The sequence below is a fragment of the Cupressus sempervirens genome, chromosome 10 (assembly GCF_028749045.1).
Source record: "Cupressus sempervirens isolate cs-2001-9-10 chromosome 10, ASM2874904v1, whole genome shotgun sequence".
Lineage (NCBI taxonomy): Eukaryota > Viridiplantae > Streptophyta > Pinopsida > Cupressales > Cupressaceae > Cupressus > Cupressus sempervirens.
In genome coordinates, this window is record NC_143127.1 from 3,617,553 (window position 1) to 3,634,183 (window position 16,631).

Sequence of the window (16,631 nt, forward strand, 5' to 3'; positions counted from 1 at the left end):
GTGTTAATCCCTAAGTCATGTTGTCTATTAGTGTCAAACACCTAGTCATTCACAAGGTAGGATTATTCAGTCATCATTGCGACTAAGTCATCACATATATGTCAAGCAAAGGAATGAAGACTTGTGAATATTCTAAGTTAAGGACCAAGCAGTAGTTACTGTTGAGCATGCAAATGGTCATCGAGTACACACATGATTGTCAAGCTAATCAGAGATAACAATGGATATCGAGTTAGTTAGAGTTTGGTAGAAGTTGAGTGTTAGATAGACCAATTTATTGGAAAAAAACAATGATCTGAATGAAGAAGTAAAAGAACTGAAGAAAGAACATGAAATGATGTATGTAAGGCTATGTGAAGCCATAGAGCAAAAGAGAAAAGCTGAGGATGAAATTTTTTTGGCAACAAAAAATAATACACATTTGACTACAAGGTTGGATGGAAAGATCATTGAGGTAGAAACCCTAAAACACAAGCAATTTGACGTGGTAAATGTGTTATTGAGTGTTAACTATGACTTGGCTAGAGAGGATCTTGAGATTATAAGTTTGAAATCTAAAAATGAGAGATTGAAGAATGAGTTGAAAGTTGAAAAGGATTTCATGGAAAGGATAAACAAACCTAAGGAGGCTATGAGATTTTTGAATGAATAGATGAATGCACCTAGGAGACCTAATGATACCTCTAAACTAGGTTATGTCGAGTTCCTATCAAGTGTTAACCAAGGAGAATCATCAAAGCAAAGAGAACAAAGGAATGTGAATACAAAGGCAAAGAACAAGAAGCCTATATGTTCTCATTGTGGAAAGCTAGGCCATACAAAAAACATTTGTAGGAGAAAGATTGGTAATTCAAAACCTAAACCTAAATTTAATGGCTACTGCTTTACATGCAACAAGCAAGGTCATCAAGAACATGAGTGTAGATCAAAGGTCAATAAAGCACCAACCACTTCTATATTTGAAATTTACTATTATACATGCCAGAAGTATGGTCATGAGTCACAAGATCACAGATCTAAGGCAAAGAAAAATTGGACACCCAAAGGAAAAGGGAAAGCACCTAAGAAAAGTAATACAATCAATTGGGATTACAATACATGGACAACTGTTAGCTATGTGGTGAGTATGGGCATATTGCAGCTAAATCTTTTAGAACACATTTCAGAGGTAAATCCAAAAGTTGGATGAATGGTGGTGTAGTGTGTTATCATTGTCATATGATTGGTGATTTGAGCAAAAACTATAAGGTAGGTGTAGTATCATGTTGTTCCAAAAAGTGGCAATGTGAAAAAAGTGGAGTTTGAAAATGTCTAAAAGTGTTTCAAAATCTTCTCTGATCGTCAATTCTCTCTCGTCTACTAAGTGCTCTTCTCAAAGTAGTATGATTTAGGTTTAATTCAATACAAGTTTGTCTCATGATATCTACCTCTTCTCAAATGATGACTTACCAAAGAGGTTTTAATAACCCTTCGAGAAGCTCTCTTGTTCGTCTCCCTGCTATTTTTCTCAATGCTATTGAGAGCATTGAAAAGATTCTTCACAATAATGGCATTTCTTTCCAATTTTTTATTGACACAAATCTTCAATTTGGAAAGCATAGGTCTCATCTTTTGCATCTTTAATAAGTGTATAAAAAGTTGGCATTGCTCCACCACTGTCTTGTTGTGAAAAAACATCTTATATAGTCTTAAAGCCCATAACTGAATGGTTCTTTGTGATTTTTTTCCTCCCAGATTGATAATAATCATTTCATCAATTTCAATTATCCATTTTGGTGTTCTAGGACCTTCATGTCAATTATAATTAGGAGATATGTAATGTTCTTGTGCATTTTTATTTTCGACATGGTCAATCATGGAATTTGCATTATGAACTGGTAAATTTTCAATCCCAACATTATCATTATCAATTGGTACATTTTCATTCCCCAACTGTACATATTCATTATTTGACTCTCTAATTTCACCTTCGATCAATATATCATCAACTTGATTCACATTTAACATACCTTGTCTCTTCCTTCGGTGATTTACCTTGTCCCTTTCCCTATATGTTGCAATGTCTTCATTCAATACCTTCCTTTTGCATTTAGCCTTTTGACAACTACTGCTCCCCATTCAGACAACAATATCGGACACCTAATCATGAATTATAGAAACTTTTTTCGATCGTATGGGCCCCAAGCAGTCATTTTCTCCAAACTCATGAAAATGGCCCCCCAAAAAATGTGATTATTGGGTTTGCAGTGATAGAATATTTTGGAAAAAGTATGCCAATATTTCAGGCACCCGATCCCATATAGGGTATCTGATATTATCAGATATCCGATTTGAGATCAAATACCTGAAATGGTCTCCCAAATTTTTGAGGGAAGTCAAAATTTGGCAAGTGTGGGAAATATGAACAAAATTGTATATTATTATATATTAGTATTTTGGAGGGAAGTCAAAATTTAACAAGTGTGGGCAATGCGAACAAATTGTATATTATTATATATTAGTATTTTATTAAACATAATATATGAATATGAATATTATTAAATATGATATAATAATATATATTATTATTAAATATAATATAATAATATATATATTATTATTATGATTATTATTATTATATTTAATATATAGTCATATATTATAACTATTACATAATATAGTAATGTACTATTATTATTATTAAATATAATATAGTAATATATATGATTATTATTATTATTATTATTATATAGTCATATATTATAATTATTATTATATTTAATAGTCATATGTTAGTTTTATTATTATATTTTATATATAGTCATATATTATAATTATTATATAAATATAGTAATTTATTATTATTATTATATAGTTATGGAGTCGTAGGCTAGGGTAATCCATCTATAATTGAAAAAGTTACTATTAAAAATATAGAACGATGAATGATCTTGTTTAGAACAAAAATATTATTTATTAAGCCCATAAGGGTTATATATGGTGAGACGTCCACCAAAATTCTTGGATTTTTAAGTGCTTTTCTTATGTGGCAAAATAAAGGCAATGACAAATGATGATAAAGTTTTCTGATGGGTTGAATGGGTCGAAAGGGGTCATAGAATAACCTGTGACCCCTTTCAACACATTTCATGATGTCCCTTGGGACCTAGAACCCCTAGGGGCCTATTTGGTTTGCTCGAATGGGTCAAAAGTGGTCATAGGATCACCTATGACCCCTTTTGATGCATTTTTTGACAACATATGTCTAAGACCCCTATGGACCTATTTGGTTTGTTCGAAAGGGTCAAAAGGGGTCATATGATAACCTATGACCCCTTTTAATGCATTTCATGACAACATATGTCCCTTCGAGTCCTTGGAACCCTAGGGACCTATTTGATTTGTTTGAATAGGTCGAAAGGGGTCATAGAATAACCTATGGCCCCTTTAAATGCATTTCATGACAACATATGTCCCTAGGGGTCCTAGGTCCCCTAGTGACCTATTTGATTTGGTCAAATGGGTCGAAAGGGGTCATAAAATAACCTATGACCCCTTTAGATGCATTTCATTACAACATATGTCCCTAGGGGTCCTAGGACCCCTAGGGACCTATTTGGTTTTCTCAAATGGGTTGAAAGGAATCATAGGATAACCTATGACCCCTTTCAATGCATTTCATTACAACATATGTCCCTAGGGGTCTTAGGACCTCTAAGGACCTATTTGATTTACTCTAATGGGTCGAAAGGGGTCATAGGATAACCTATGACCATTTTCAATGTATTTCATGACAACATATGTCCCTAGCAGTCCTAGGGACCTATTTGATTTTCTCGAATGGGTCAAAAGAGGTCATAGGATAACCTTTGACCCCTTTTGACGCATTTCATGACAAGATATGTCTTTAGGGGTTCTAAGAGCCCTAGGGACCTATTTGGTTTGTTCAAATGGGTCAAAAGGTGATCTGATGGATGGATCTAGACTAATCGCAATATTGAATGCTTAAATAAAATCAAATTAGCAGAAGTCTTAATACATTTATACATAAATGAAATTAAGCATCAAAACTCAAAAAACTTGAGGAGAAATAAATAGAATTGAGAGAGAGAAAAAGATAGAAAGTGCAAACAAAGTTTGATTTCGGAGTTCGCCACAAACATGACTACGTCTCTGAGTCAGCTCCAATAGAGTATGATCGATCCGATTAATCTCCAAAAATCAATTACAATTATTCACCAAGAAGACCATTTCTTCTAGCACTTCGATATCATAGCAATACTCTGAAGTACGAAAATGGCCCCAAAAAATCTCCTAGAAAAATCTCCCTAATCCTTCAAAACTTCACCAAGAGCAATTTCTCTCCAAATCTACCTTGTTTTTCCATGCCTTCAAAAGGCCCCTAAACCCCCCTTTTATACAAAATATTTGCCTAATAATAGGGCAAAACAAGATTTTACATATTTAGACCCTTACAACAATCCATCTTCAAAATAAGACTCATTCCTATTTTTGAAATTTGTCCTCATACCCTTTTTGAGGGTTAGTATTTAATAATTGCCCTTATTTAGGCAAGGGGGAATTGGGTTTTGTTAGATTTTAAATAAATTTGATGCTAATAATATATTAAGTCAATCACGTGGCACAATGGTATCAACACTTTTTGGAAGGGCGCAAGACACATGGAGGTCGGTGGTTCCAACAACTGCGCCGCCCTTAGACCAAATTTGCGGTATTTAAAACAATAAAATAAACATTTGTCAAATTAATCACATAGACTCCATGTGGTGCAATGGCCAAGCCTTATTTTGGCAAAGGGGTGGTTGAGGGTTCAAAACTCATTCAAAACCTTTGTTTTTTTTTCTTTTGGTTTTAAATTGCCCCCATGACATCATGATGATGTCATCAAGATTCAAAATGACATTTTTTTTTACCTCCAAAATTCAAACAAACATAACTTTTACATATGAAGTTCGTTTTCGACGAAACGAACACTGATGGAAAGCTTGTGATGAGATCTTCATTTTAAAATCCATTGTTGACCACTTTCGAGATGGTCCAATTTTGCCCCTTATCAAGCCCTTTGGTCTGCCTGTTGACCAAAACTTTTACCAAGCGTAACTTGCACGAATGGACTCCTTTTTGCTCCGTTCAAGTTGCGTTGGAATCAGGACGCTGAGATCTTTTTGATGGTACAAAAATCTAGAGATTTGAAGACACTTCAATTTTCACTGAAATTATCCACCAGATCAAAAGGAGTCATAGGTTTCGACACATTTCATGACAACATATGTCCCTTGGGGTCCTAGGACCCCTAGGGACCTATTTGATTTGTTCGAATGGGTCAAAAGGAGTCATAGGATAACCTATGACCCCTTTCAAAGCATTTCATGACAACATATGTCCCTAGGGGTCCTAGGACCCCTAGGGACCTATATTGGTTTCTTTGAACGAGTCAAAAGGGTTCAATGCATTTCATCACTGGGTCGAAAGGGATCACAAGACAACTTATGACCCCTTTTGACACATTTCATGACAATATATGTCCTTACGGATCCTAGGACCCCTAGAGACCTATTTGGTTTGTTTGAATGGGTCGAAAGGAGTCATAGGACAATCTATGACCCCTTTCGATGCACTTCATGACAACATATGTCCCTTGGGATCCTAGGAACCCTAGGGACCTATTTGATTTGTTTGAATGGGTCAAAAGGGGTCATAGGATAACCTATGACCCCTTTCAATGCATTTCATGACGAAATATGTCCCTAGGGGTCCTAAGACCCCTAGGTGATGCAAAGGCACACCTTGGAAAACTCAGGAGGATTCAGTCACTCAACTGAGTTGCTTCAAGGGGCATCTACAACCTTCAGGATCACACACTAAAATCCAACATCACAATGTATTAATTGAGTTTCTTCATACACATTAAAAATACATATACTCTCTAAATCCATTCTATATACTTTTCCATCCACTTAATCCATTAAACAAAAGTTTTAAAACAAATTGCCCAAAAAATACATTCTTTCTGCCTCCTAGATAGACCTGCACTCAGACATGAATAACTTTCGAACCAAAAACGATTTACTCAATCCAACCATTGAGATTTGGCATAACTAGGTTTAAAACAACATATAAAAATTTGAGAGAAATCTAACAGTTCAAACTTGAGATATTGACCACGCATCAGAGTACATTTTTCTGCAAAATATTGCTTCTTGCTGTCTCTAGATAGACCTGCACTTAGACATGAATAACTTTTGAACCAGATCAAAACTCTTCGATCACTCTGGTGAAGATGGGCATAATTAGGTCTATAACAACATATCCAAAGCTCATCAAAATCCAACAGTGCATTTGGGAGATATTACAAACGCACTGAGACTGATTTCTACAAACATACCGAATTCAACCCAAAAATAAAAACTTGTCTTCTTCCCGTCTCTTCCTCTCTAAAAATTGACTCCCTAAATAAGGAATATGAAACGTCCCTATCCAAGAATAGGAGACTGTTTCAAAAATTATGAATATTCCTGCTGCCAACTATCTGTCCTTTTTTAGGATATGATTAGATTCTATAATCATTGCACACTACTAACTCCACTAAAACAAACACACATGGTCCTAAGTGGCTATATTTGGAGAGTTTATCATTTCACTCCTCCATTTATGCCACCACATCATAGGACATTATTTTAAAACATAAAACTCTAAACTCACACACACAAACATTTCAAAATTTAGATTTTAAAATCAAAACTTTCTGATATTTGCTTTGTACCCTGCATTTTAGTCATATTGCAAGTTGTCTTCCTGTCGCCACCAAACTTCCTATCGCAAACGTGCTCCTGCACCACTAGGGACCTATTTGGTTTGTTCAAATGAGTTGAAAGGGGTCATAGGATAACCTATGACCCCTTTCGATGCATTTCATAACAACATATATCCTATTTGGTTGTTCAAATGGATCAAAACTTTCGATGCATTTCATGACAACATATGACTTTAGGGGTCGACCCCTAGGGACCTATTTGGTTTGTTTGAATGGGTTGAAAGGGGTCATAGGTCACCCTATAACCCCTTTTGACACATTTCATGACAACATATGTCTTTAGGGGTTCTACGACCTAGGGACCTATTTGGTTTGTTCGAATGGTTTGAAAGGTGTTATAGGATAACCTATGACCCCTTTCGATGCATTTCTTGACAACATATGTCCCTTGGGGTCCTAGGACCCCTAGATACCTATTTGGTTTTCTTGAATGGGTCGAAAGGGGTCATAAGATAACTAATAACCCATTTCAACGTATTTCATGAAAACATATGTCCCTAGGGGTCCTAAGACGTATTTGGCTTTCTCGAATGAGTCAAAAGGGGTCATAGGGGTCATAGGATAACCTATGACCCCTTTCTATGCATTTCATGACAACATGTGTTCCTAGGGGTCCTAGGACCCCTAGGGACCTATTTGATTTTTTTTGAATGATTTGAAAGGGGTCATAGGATAACCTATGACCTCTTTTGATGCATTTCATGACAACATATGTCCCTTGGGCTCCTAGGACCCCTAGGGACCTATTTTATTTTATTGAATTGGTCGAAAGGGGTCATAGAATAACCTATGACCCTTTTCAACACATTTCATGACAACATATGTCCCTAGGGATCCTAAGACCCCTAGGGCCCTATTTGGTATGTTCAAATGGGTCGAAAGGGGTCATAGGATAACCTATGACCCCTTTTGATGCATTTCATGACAACATATGTCCTATTTGGTTTGTTCAAATGGGTCAAAATGGGTCATAGGATAACTTATGACCCCTTTTGATGCATTTCATGACAATATAGGTCTCTAGCAGTCCTAGTACCCCTGGGGACCTATTTGGTTTGTTTGAATGGGTTGAAAGGGGTCATAGGTTCATAGGATAACCTATGACCCCTTTCAATGCATTTCATGACAACATATGTCCCTAGGGGTCCTAGGACCTAAAGACCTATTTGGTTTGCTCAAATGGTTTGAAAGGGGTTATAGGATAATCTATGACCCCTTTTGATGCATTTCATGACAACATATGTCTCTTAGGGTCCTAGGAGCCCTAAGGACCTATTTGGTTTGCTCGAATGGGCCAAAAGGGATCATAGGATAACCTATGACCCCTTTTGACACATTTCATGACAATAGATGTCCCTTGGGGTCCTAGGACCCCTAAGGACTTATTTAGTTGGCTTGAATGGGTCGAAAGGGGTCATAGGTTATCCTATGACCCCTTTTGATGCATTTCATGATACCATATGTCCCTTGAGACCTATTTGATTTTCTTGAATGAGTCGAAAGGGGTCATAGGATTATCTATGACCCCTTTCGATGCATTTCATGACAACATATGTCCCTAGGGGTCCTAGGAGCCCTATGGACCTATTTAGTTTGTTCGAATGGGTTGAAAGGGGTCATAGGTTATCCTATGACCCCTTTTGACACATTTCATGACAATATGTATGTCCCTAGGGGTTCTAGGACCCTTATGGACCAATTTGGTTTGCTTGAATGGGTCAAAAGGGGTCATAAGATAACCTATGACCCCTTTCAATGCATTTCATGACAACATATGTCCCTAGGGATCTTGGGGCCCCTAAGGATCTATTTGATTTGCTCAAATGGGTAGAAAGGGGTCATAAGATAACCTATGACCCCTTTCAATGCATTTCATGAGAACATATGTCCCTAGGGATCCTAAGGACCTAGTTGGTTTGTTCAAATGGGTTGAAAGGGGTCATAGGATAACCTATGACCCCTTTCGATGCATTTCATGACAACATATGCTCCTTGGGGTCCTAGGACCCCTAGGGACCTATTTCATTTCTTTGAATGGTTCAAAAGGGATCATAGGTCCTTTTGACGCATTTCATGATAAAATATGTCCCTAGGGGTCCTAGGGACCTATTCGATTTTCTCGAATGAGTCAAAAGAGGTCATAGGATAACCTATGACACTTTTCGACGCATTTCATGACAACATATGTCCCTAGGGGTCCTAGGACCCATAGGGACCTATTTGGTTTGTTTGAATGGGTCGAAAGGGTTCATAAAATAACCTATGATTGCTTTTGATGCATTTCATGACAACATATGTCCCTTATGGTCCTAGGACCCCTAGGGACCTATTTGATTTGTTTGAATGGGTCAAAAGTGATCATAGGATAACCTATGACCCCTTTCGACGCATTTCATGACAACATATGTCCCTGGGGGTCATAGGACCCATAGGGACCTATTTGGTTTGTTTGAATAGGTTGAAAAAGGTCATAGGGTAACCTATGCCCCCTTTCGACTCATTCGACTATATTATATTTAATAATAATAATATATTACTATAAATATATTATAATAATATATGACTATATATTTTAATATAATAATAATATATGACTAGATTATAGAATAATAATAATCATATATATTACTATATTATATTTAATAATAATAATAAACATATATATTACTATATTATATTTAATAATAATAATCATATAATATTACTATTTTTTTTAATAATTATTATTATTCTTATCATATATATTCCTATTTTATATTTAATAACAATAATAATCATATATATTACTATATTATATTTAATAATAACAATCATATAATATTATTACTACTATATTATATTTAATAATAACAATAATAATATATATATACATATTACTATATGATATTTAATTATTATTATAATAATATATATTACTATATTATATTTAATAATAATCATCATCATATATATTATTGTATATAATAATAATATAATATTACTATAAATTAATATTAATAGTCAATAATAATTATGATTATTGATTGCCACACTTCCCAAATTTTGATTTTGCTCCAAAATTTGGGCCATCAATTTTTATATTTTTAACGAGAGCCAATTTTCGAAAAGGCTTATGATATGGTTGATTGGCGTTTTCTCAGTAAAGTCTTAGAAGCGTTTGGTTTTTCTTAACAATGGGTAAACCTAACATTTAAGTTTATTTCTACTCCGAAGATTTCGGTTCTCATTAATGGGACACCGAAAGGTTTTTTGGAAATTTCCAGGGGTATTAGGCAAGGAGACCCACTATCTCCCTCTCTCTTCATCCTAATGGCTGAAGCTTTCGGGAGAGCAGTCTCCTCTACTTATCTGGAAAGGAGGCTCTTGGGTATTTTTGTTACCAGGAATCTTCCTAATATTACACATCAACAGTATGCAGATGACACCATTTTACCTGGCAAGAGCTCCATCCAAGAGGCTATGGGTATTAAAAGCATAATTCAGCAATACATGGATGCGTCAGGTCAGAAGGTTAATAAAGAAAAATCTGAAATTTTCTTCTTGAATACCTCTCTTGAAATGGAAAATAGGATATGTGGAATTATGGGTTACAAAAAGGGAATGTTCCCATGCAAATATTTGCATATCTCCCTGGAAAAGAACTCAAGGTACACCAAAGTTTGGATGGACACGATCGATAAGGTGGATAAGCGGATTGGTAACTGGAAGAATAAGTGGCTCTCTAAGGCTGGGAAGATTACCAAGATCCGAGCAGTCCTTTCAGCCACTCCAATTTTTCCCATGGCATGCCTTCCTCTCAATAATTGGATGTCCAAGAATTTTGAATCAAAACTTAGAAATTTCTTGTGGAAAGATAAAGAAAATGACAAGAAACTTGCTCTTATTAAGTGGGACAATTTATGCAAACGCAAGGAATGTGGGGGTTTAGGAATTAAGAAACCTCAATGGCAAAACAAGGCTTTAGGAGCTAAAATTTTATGGAGGTTATACCAAGAAGATGAACATAAATGGGCCAAAATTCTATATTATAAATATCTCAATCCAACGAACCCAGAATCGGTGTTCAGGATGGAAAAATTACCTAAAGGGTCGGAGTGTTGGAATTTCATGTCAAAATGCCGGAGGATTATTAGCAAATATCTAACTTGGGATGTGGCGGCAGGGAATAAAGTCTTGTTCTGGGAAGATTCTTGGGATGGGCAACCCCCTATTCATTCATCCTCCAACTTAGAGAACCTCATAACTAAGTTGAAATCATTGTGGGGCAGTAAGGTTAAAGATTATAAAGTTAAAGAGATGTCGGATGGGGAATTGCGATGGAGATGGCGCTCTATAGATGATTTAGAACTTGAGCCAGATTCAGTTGCAACCTTTGAAAAAATCATCTCGAATAGGAAAATTAAACAATTTGAAAGGTCGAATAGTCTCATATGGGTTGGATCAAAGGATGGAATTTACAGTGTGAAGCTTGGGTATCAATTTATTATTCATTCGCAAGAGTGGGACCATGTGGAGATCCCTTTAAAATTGTGTTGGGATCCAGCTTGCCTACCCAAGGCGAGTTTCTTTTTATCGATTGCCCTTCAGAATAGAGTACTGACCGCAGACAGATTAGCTAGATTTGGTATCATGGGTCCTAATTGGTGTGTCATGTGTAAACAGAGCAATGAAGATGTAGACCATCTCTTCCTCAATTGCCCTTTTGCTCAAAATTGTTGGGAATGGATTAAATCCTGACTTAAGTGATCAACCCCCTTTCAGAATTCCCTTAAGGGGCTCCTTATTTCCTGGCCCACACATATGGTTCGTGGGGTATATAGCAAACTTTGGAATAGTTTCCCATCCCTAGTGGTATGGGAACTATGGAAAGAAAGAAATCATCGAATTTTCAAAAATAAAGAGCGGAATTTGGACAATTTTCTACTAAAACTCGAAGTATCTATAATAGAAGTTATGAATGCTAATCTAAGGAAATCCTCTCATGAAGAAGGCTCTTTCTCATTTTGGGATGGAATAATGAAGAAACAATGGTCCAATCTTATCAACCCTCCACTGGTATATGCAGTCAGCAATAAGGAGGCAAGGGCCAATTGCAAATGGGCTCCTCCTCCCCTAGGATGGCATAAACTGAACTTTGATGGTGCTGCGAGAGGGAATCCCGGTATAGCTGGTGTAGTTTGTATCATCAATGATGAGGATAGTCGGTGGATAGCAAAGTTAGCCTCTCCTCTTCCTCTGGTTTCAAATAACATGGCAGAATTTGAAGCATTGGAGAAAGGTCTACAATTCTGTCATAATTTAGGTCTATCTAAAATCGTCATCGAAGGCGACTCTCAAGTAGTCCTTAATGCCATTAGGAAAAACAAGACTCCTAATTGGGCCTTGAATTCAAAACTCCAAGAAGTGCTGCTATCATTGGAAAATTTTGAGGATGTCTTGATCAACCACATTTACTGAGAAGGAAATGTGATGGCTGACAGACTTGCCAACAGGGGTGCTGATGGAGAATCGCTCTTGATATATAACTTAGAGTCTCCTCCTCCTTTGTAGTTCCTAAAGAGATTTTCATATATATTCTCTCATATATATATATATATATATATATATATATATATATATATATATATATATTCACATTTAAATGCATATATACATAAGTATGCATACACATAAATATAGATATACATATATATATTTTTGTATAAATAGATTTAGATATTCTTAAATACTTCCGAATTTTAAATTTATAAGTATTCGAAATTATATCTATTTAAATATAATATCTAATTATAAAATAAGATAGAAAGAAGAATAATTAAAAGATATATTTTAAATTTCATTCTTTAAGTCCTTATTATCAATATTTAATAATAACTCTTAATCATTAAAGATACTATTAGTATGGAACTTTATTGCTATTCATAATATTAACCTAAGATATATTTCCCATTTAAAGTCTTCTAGATCAGAGTTCTCAATGCAGGTCCGGAGGAGAAGCCCCGAACTATATCATTATAGTTCCCCTTTAGGAACTTTTTTCATACTATGTGGTGGTAGTCTGATTTAGTATAGGGACTATACTCAGTGAGAATCACATAAGGCATATCTCATTTGATAAGATATAGAGATTATCTACCAAATTGGTCTTTATCCTAAACTTACCATTTCTTTGGTCTTGCTATTTCGTGCTTTCCAACTGTCCTCCAGTTTAAGATCATGTTAATCACTATTACTACGAATTTAGAATCCAGGAAGATATCATAATAAGTTATGATTATGAGATTAGGCTGGAGGGAGTTCGAAATTTGCCATTTGGCTCATGTAGTAAAGGTTTTGCAATATGTGATCAGATGCTCAATGTTAAAAGTGAGTAGCTGAGATCATTGCCAAACCAAAGCTTTTATTATTGTTTAAGGGTCACATAGGATAGGCCGAATAATGATGGGTTTCCTTTGTTAAATGAAAATGAAGTTTCTAGCGGGATCACTGATTGAGAGTGAAAGAATTTTTCTGTCTCTGTGGGATTGCTTGTCGCTACGATGGAAACTAATGTAAATGTCTATCATGCGATAGAGATCAGGATGATGGCCTTTCTCAAGAAGGTAAAACTGGAAAGATGGAGTCGTCTCCTGAGAAATGCAAATGATATGACGTGTTTTACCGTAAGCAGGGGGATAGGAGAAGATGCTTTTGACTATAGGGCAACCTGGAGAACCAACAATTCAATAATTGGATCTTTCATTGGGGTGATGGTAAGGGCGAAGATTGATAGAGAAGAGATTGTTAGGCTCTGTGTAGACATTTTCAATCCTGTCTGGAGGCGAGGGTTAGAGAAGGTTGTTCTCAGTATTGATGACAAGGGCAGAATCCCTTACCCTGAGAAATACATGGGCCTTCCCTTGGGTGCAGAGGAGTTAAGGACTGCCCCTTGACGTCAGTGTCTAATGGTTAGGGATAATCTGGCCTTTTTTAGGGAATGGCCATGAATGGAAGCAAGTGTTAATTTCCTTCTGTGTTGGCGTGGGGTTAGGGTTGAAGAGAATCTGGATTGGGTGGTCAAGTATATCAATATGTTTAAATCCTATGTGAGCCCGGGAGTAGTGTTCAACGACCTCAACGCCTTGGAGTTCTGCATCCTCAACGCGAAAAAATCAAGCAGACGCAGAGTCGATTATGTACTCCCTCCCAACGAGGGCATGGATGATCTAGACTCATTTCTAGAGGTGATTATGGTCTCATGGAAATAGTAGAATTTGTCTACAAGTTTTTGGTTACTAGCATTAGAATGTTGTTTTGTACCTAGATTAACAGGGCTGATATAGTAGGCCTACAGGTTTGCATAGGGTTCTAATTTCTGTATAACACAGGGTGTTATGTCTATCTCTATTATTGCAACATAGAGTATTGTATTTTAAATCTATGACAATATAGTATTGTAATGTTAATATCTAATAATAGAAATATGTTTCCAAGTGGTTTGGTGTATTGTAGGGACTGGATTTTTAGCTCTGCATTATTAGACTATTTAAGGAAGAGATTTAAGAAATATAGTGGTTGGGTATAGCAATATCTATTTAAGGATAGCTCTAGTAGTGGTAGTTTCATAACAGATATGGGATGTGTCAACAAGAAATGGTATCTTTTCTTTTAAAGTAAACAAAGGAATTTGATCTTTACTTGTATAGACGGGAACCTTGATGGTGTGTCCCAGAATCTCTTCAGAGTGTCATTCTCTGTTTTGCTCCCTAGAGTCAAGACTCTGTTTTTCCTTCCCTATTTGATTCAAGGTCGTCGGGTCAGTATATAATGTGGTAGACTTCATGTTACCTGCTTCGACCAGATTACAATAGATGGGAAGTTTTGTTAATTCTTAACAAGGTATGAAGATATGTCAGGAAGATTATGAAATCTATAATTATGGTAATTATAATGAACATTGGCATTTGGTTGTTTTTATATTTTAAACATGGTGAATACCCGAGCTTCCTTCTCGGTCTGATAATCTATCTCTGATCACTAAATTGATAATCCAAATTTCACAGAACAAGGGATTCGTAGTAAGATCTCCCTTAGTGACGGGATATTGATTTCAATATATCAGTGGAATAATCTCATGATCGGAAATAATATTTATTCCATTGTATGTAGACCTTAATTTCGACAATTTTGATAGATTTGAGCTGCTGGCATTTTTAGTCATTGATAACATTCAAGAATGAATATAAGGTAGAATTTAGTTAATGTGAAGACTGAATAGACAGATATTAAAGCTCGAACCTTGACTTATAAGGGTTTTAAGATTACTGGTCTTTGTCTTAATTCGTTGTTCTTAGAACTCTCGTGTAAGATCAATATCTCCAACTTAGTTTAAGCAAAGGATCAATTAATTAATTAATATGATTAATGGACTATAATAAGATTATGATAATTAGACTGCTTAATAATAATACTAGGTTTTATAAGGATAATATATATGTTTTTATTGAAATTATTTTCATTTGTCTACTAACAATCCTTGTTTCATGAAGAAAGCTTTTCTAGACAGGTATCTGATATTGGATCCTTCCACTTTTAGACAGAAGGAAACTATTCTGAGATAAATTTCCATGGGAATGCCCAGGTGTATTTTTATGTAATGTTATGTAAATTCATGTAATTTATGAGATCCGGGGTATGCCCCTATGGAAATGTAATAATATAGGACATAAGTCTTGGGCTAGACTAGAGGTTTTCTTCTTCGTTCTTTCCTACCAGTGTCCATTTGAACGGAGTAACATATTGTATCTTTTAATTTGCCTTTATTTTAATATATGATCCAAGGCCTTGGCCATTTATCGATAAAAAAAAAAACAATAATAATCATATATATTACTATATTATATTTAATAATAATCATCATCATATATATTACTGTATATAATAATAATAATATAATATTACTATATATAATAATAATAGTCGATAATAATAATGATTATTGATTGCCACACTTCCCAAATTTTGATTTTGCTCCAAAATTTGGGCAATAAATTTTTATATTTTTAATGACAGCCAATTTTCGAGTACCCAATTTTAAATTGGGAACACGATCTATTATCGGGTACCTGATTTGAAATTGTGTACCCAATTAGGCTTGGTATTTACCAAACCTCATTGGTCAACTCAAAAAACGTATTTGAAATAGGTTTCATTGACATTCAGTCTTCAAGTAGCCATCTAACAATATTTGTTTCATCGAAATTCAATGAAACAAAAAGGGTTTTTTGATAACATTGTCAAGATTCCATCAATATAATCATTGTCAAATTTTGAGTTCAATAAGTATTTATTAGTGAATTTTTAATGAAGATATTTGTAAACTACTAATTGACATACTGATTGAAAAATAGCTATAACTTTCAAACTATATAACATTTTTGAAATCCAAAAGTTGTGTCACATTCTATGCTTCACCTAGTATAAGAAAAAAATTTGTAAAGTTTTCAATTAGTTAAGGTGGTCAGACATGCGAGTTTTTTTATTTTGGAAAAATTATAGTAGAAAATTCATATTTAATTATTTATTTAGAATAAAAATACCCAAAAATATATGTCACATATGTGCATGAGTCTACTTTTTATATCTATAATTATATTAAAAAGTATTATCATTTGATTTTGATTAAGGTGGTCAAACATACACCTACTTTTTATTTTCGCCCTAAAATTTGTATAGTAGTGCATTAAAATCCAAAATTCTTACAAATCAAATAATTTTTTCTCTAGATAAGGCCTAGTAGTTTAGAATCTACATTCAATTTCCTTCAAATTCTTTTCTT